The sequence below is a fragment of the Lichenostomus cassidix genome, unplaced genomic scaffold (assembly GCF_008360975.1).
Source record: "Lichenostomus cassidix isolate B80296 unplaced genomic scaffold, HeHo_3.0 HiC_scaffold_562, whole genome shotgun sequence".
Taxonomy (NCBI): Eukaryota; Metazoa; Chordata; class Aves; order Passeriformes; family Meliphagidae; genus Lichenostomus; species Lichenostomus cassidix.
The window spans coordinates 1-5,009 of record NW_028147768.1 but is presented as its reverse complement, the minus strand read 5'-3'; the positions used below and the strand labels follow the sequence as shown (position 1 = coordinate 5,009).

General features: G+C 40.6%; 1 long non-coding RNA gene across 1 annotated transcript; it reads left to right on the top strand.

Moving 5' to 3' along the window:
• Window positions 1-34: 34 nt before the first annotated feature.
• On the top strand, window positions 35-4,352 carry LOC146420893 (uncharacterized). The gene is made up of 3 exons (XR_014848898.1): window positions 35-420; window positions 2,060-2,174; window positions 4,222-4,352. It is a non-coding gene; the product is annotated as an uncharacterized LOC146420893 (long non-coding RNA).
• The last annotated feature ends 657 nt before the right edge of the window (window positions 4,353-5,009 follow it).

Sequence of the window (5,009 nt, the reverse complement as noted above, 5' to 3'; positions counted from 1 at the left end):
GTATCTGTTCTATACCTCTATCTATTTTCTATCAATTTATTTGCTGTTTTCCAGCTGTTTTCCAGCTGTTTTCCAGCTGTTTTCCCCTGGATCAACCTGGTTTCATGGGAAGTGTTCCTCCCCAACACAGGGTGGAACAAGATAAACTTTATTTTCCCTTCCAACCCAAACCTGATTCTCTAACATAAAAAAATCCCCATCAATCTATAAAACAAACCAAAATCTCTGCATTCTCAGTGATTTTGGCCAAGAAGAGCAAACCAAAGTCACTTTTAGCAATAAATAAATTGATTTTTTCCCCCTCAGGCTGGGCTGGAATTGGAGCCACGACTGCAGATTGCCTTGGATGTGGTGGAGGGAATTCGCTATCTGCACAGCCAGGGCTTGGTGCACAGAGACATCAAACTCAAAAACGTCCTGGTGAGGAAAATCCCTTCTTCTGTCTTGCTCCAAAGCATTTTTAGTGGGAAAAACAAGGTGTGAGTGAAGGAAAAACCTCCCCCAGGTGGGATTTTTGAGTTGTTCTGATGTCAGCCCAGGCAGGTTGCACAGCCAGGGCTTGGTGCACAGAGATATCAACCTCAAAAATGTCCTGGTAAGGAAAATCCCTTCTCTGATCCACCCCAAAATAATATTAGTGGGAAAAACAAGCTGTGAGTGAAGGAAAAACCTTCTCCAGGTGGGATTTTTGAGTTGTTCTGATGTCAGTCCCAGAGAAATTGCACAGCCAGGGGTTGGTGCACAGAGATACCAAACTAAAAACGTCCTGGTAAGGAAAATCCCTTCCTCTGATCCATCCCAAAATGTTTTTAGTGGGAAAAACACGGTAACCTTCTCCAGGTGGGATTTTTGAGTTGTTCTGATGTCAGCCCAGGGAGGTTGCACAGTTGGTGCACAGAGATATCAACCTCAACAATGTCCTGGTAAGGAAAATCCCATCCTCTGATCCACCCCAAAATGTTTTTAGTGGGAAAAACAAGCTGTGAGTGAAGGAAAATCCTTCTCCAGGTGGGATTTTTGAGTTATTTTGATGTCAATCCCAGGCAGGTTGCACAGCCAGGGCTTGGTGCACAGAGATACCAAACTAAAAACGTCCTGGTAAGGAAAATTCCTGCCTCTGCCTCATCCCAAAATGTTTTTAATGGGAAAAACAAGGTGTGAGTGAAGGAAAATCCTTCTCCAGGTGGGATTTTTGAGTTATTTTGATGTCAATCCCAGGCAGGTTGCACAGAGACATCAAACTCAAAAATGTCCTGGTAAGGAAAATCCCTTCCTCTGACCCACCCCAAAACTATTCAGTGGGAAAAACAAGCTGTGAGTGAGAGAAAAACCTTCTCCAGGTGGGATTTTTGAGTTGTTCTGATGTCAGTCCCAGGGAGGTTGCACAGTTGGTGCACAGAGACATAAAACTCAAAAACGTCCTGGTAAGGAAAATCCCATCCTCTGACCCACCCCAAAACAGTTTTAATGGGAAAAACAAGCTCTGAGTGAAGGAAAAACCTTCTCCAGGTGGGATTTTTGGGTTGTTCTGATGTCAATCCCAGGGAGTTTGCAGGGCTCTGTGCACAGCCAGGGCTTGGTGCACAGAGATATCAAACTCAAAAACATCCTGGTAAGGAAAATCCCATCCTCTGATCCACCCCAAAATAATATTAGTGGGAAAAACAAGCTGTGAGTGAGAGAAAAACCTTCTCCAGGTGGGATTTGATGTCAATCCCAGGGAGGTTGCACAGTTGGTGCACAGAGATATCAAACTCAAAAACGTCCTGGTAAGGAAAATCCCTTCCTCTCACTCATCTCAAAATGTTTTTAATGGGAAAAACAAGGTGTGAGTGAAGGAAAAACCTTCTCCAGGTGGGCTTTTTGAGCTGTGTTGGTGTTAACCCAAGCAGATTTCCAGTTCTGCTTCCCTGAAATGAAGGGAAAAAATCAGATTTCAGCCAGGAAATCCGATTTGAAATAAGATTCCCAGCCCTCCTGGTGTGAATTGATATCAAAAAATTGAGATTTTTCTGGCAGAAATGCAGTTCTTACCTGCCTGGCTGTGTTTCCTCCCCAGCTGGACAAGAAGAACAGAGGGAAAATCACAGATTTGGGGTTCTGCAAACCCGAGGCGATGATGTCAGGGAGCATCGTGGGAACTCCAATCCACATGGCTCCTGAGCTCTTCACAGGTAGGATCCTCCTGAATTCTCTGAATTCTCCAGGGGATTCCTTGGAATTCATCTTTTAACCCCAGAAAATTCCCTGCTTGCAGTCCATGCTGGGCATTTTCCCCTTATTTTATTTTTTCCTGCATTTTATTTTGGTTTTCTCCCTATTTTACTTTATTTTCCTGTATTTTATTTTGGTTTTCCCCACATTTTACTGTATTTTCCTGTATTTTATTTTGGTTTTCCCCACATTTTACTGTATTTTCCTGTATTTTATTTTGGTTTTCCCCACATTTTACTGTATTTTCCTGTATTTTATTTTGGTTTTCCCCACATTTTACTTTATTTTCCTGTATTTTATTTTGGTTTTCCCCACATTTTACTTTATTTTCCTGTATTTTACTTTATTTTTCCTGTATTCTTTAAATTTTCCCCCCTATTTTATTTATTTTTCACATGTATTTTATTTTATTTTTCCTTTTATTTTTCCTCCTATTTTATTTTGGTTTTCCCCGTATTTTATTTTACTTTTTCCCCGTATTTTATTTTACTCTTCCCTGTATTTTATTTTATTTTATTTCATTTTTTCCCCGTATTTTATTTTATTTTTCCCCATATTTTATTGTTCTTGTATTTTATTTTATTTTATTTTTCCCTTCTTTTATTTTTCATATTTCCCCCTTCCTTTATTTTCATATTTCCCCCTTTTATTTTCATTTTCCTCTTCTTTTATTTTCATTTTCCCCATTTCAAAATTTCTGTGCAGCTCAGGAATGCAGCAGGAATTGGGATTGAAGTCAAGCTTTCCCAAATTCCAAGAATTTATAAATTTAAGCTGCACAGAAATTTTGAAATGCTGTGAAATTAAATCTAAATTTGAGGCAAAGCAGCACTAAAATCAAGTGAATTATTCCCTTTAATTTTAATTTAAATTTGAGGGAATTTCCCCTCAAATTTAAATTTAATTCCCTGCTATGGAATTAAATTTAAATTTGAGGCAAAGCAGCACTGAAATCCCTTCCTAGCTACGAAATGATAATTTAAATTTGAGGCAAAGCAGCACAGAAATCTTGAAATGCTGTGGAATGAAATCTAAATTTGAGGCAAAGCAGCACAGAAATTTTGAAATGCTGTGGAATGAAATCTAAATTTGAGGCAAAGCAACACAGAAATTTTAAAATGCTGTGGAATGAAATCTAAATTTGAGGCAAAGCAGCACAGAAATTTCCTAGCTACGAAATGAAATCTAAATTTGAGGCAAAGCAGCACAGAAATCTTGAAATGCTGTGGAATGAAATCTAAATTTGAGGCAAAGCAGCACAGAAATTTTGAAATGCTGTGGAATGAAATCTAAATTTGAGGCAAAGCAGCACAGAAATGTTGAAATGCTGTGGAATGAAATCTAAATTTGAGGCAAAGCAGCACAGAAATGTTGAAATGCTGTGGAATGAAATCTAAATTTGAGGCAAAGCAGCACAGAAATCTTGAAATGCTGTGGAGTTAAATCTAAATTTGAGGCAAAGCAACACAGAAATTTTGAAATGCTACAAAATTAAATCTAAATTTGAGGCAAAGCAGCACAGAAATCTTGAAATGCTGTGGAGTTAAATCTAAATTTGAGGCAAAGCAACACAGAAATTTTGAAATGCTACAAAATTAAATCTAAATTTGAGGCAAAGCAGCACAGAAATCTTGAAATGCTGTGGAGTTAAATCTAAATTTGAGGCAAAGCAACACAGAAATTTTGAAATGCTACAAAATTAAATCTAAATTTGAGGCAAAGCAGCACAGAAATCTTGAAATGCTGTGGAGTTAAATCTAAATTTGAGGCAAAGCAACACAGAAATTTTGAAATGCTACAAAATTAAATCTAAATTTGAGGCAAAGCAGCACAGAAATTTTGAAATGCTGTGGAATTAAATCTATATTTGAGGCAAAGCAGCACAGAAATCCCTTCCCAGCTACGAAATTAAATCTAAATTTGGGGCAAACCAGCACTGCAATCCCTCCCCATCCTGCCCAGCTCCCAGTGCTGTTCTCCCTGCTGATCCCACATGGTTTTCCCCAGGAAAATACGACAATTCCGTGGATGTTTATGCCTTTGGGATCCTGTTCTGGTACCTCTGCTCGGGGCACGTGAAGTTACCTGAGGCCTTCGAGAGGTGTGCGAGCAAAGATCACCTGTGGAACAACGTCAGGAGAGGTACTGGGATGGGATTGGGGAAGGATGGGTGGGTGGATGGGGAAATTTGGTGTTAGTTTGGGAATGGGAAGGGGAAATCACTGAATGGCTGAGGTTGGGAAATGTTTTTGGGATTGTCAAGGCCAAGCTGTGCACAATCCTAAAATCCAGGGATTGCACCAGGCAGGGCTTTCCTTGGATTTCAGAGAGATGGATCCAACCTCTCCTGGAATTCCCAGAGTGGTTTTTCATGGATCCAAGCTCTCCTGGAATTCCCAGGAACACCAGGCAGGGGTTTCCAGGAGAGGTGCTGGGATGGGCTGGGATTGGGGAAGGATGGGTGGGTGGGGAATCTGGTGTTAGTTTGGGAATTGGAAGGGAAAATCCTGGAATGGCTGAGGTTGGGAAATATTTTGGGATTGTTGAGGCCAAGCTGTGCACAATCCTAAAATCCAGGGATTGCACCAGGCAGGGAATTCCTGGGATTTGAGCACCAGGCAGGGCTTTCCTTGGATCCTGGGAACACCAGGCAGAGCTTTCCTTGGATGTGAGATCCAGGCAGGGCTTTCCTTGGATTTCAGAGAGATGGATCCAACCTCTCCTGGAATTCCCAGGAGCACCAGGCAGAGCTTTCCTGAATTTGAGCACCAGGCAGGGAATTCCTTGGATCCTGG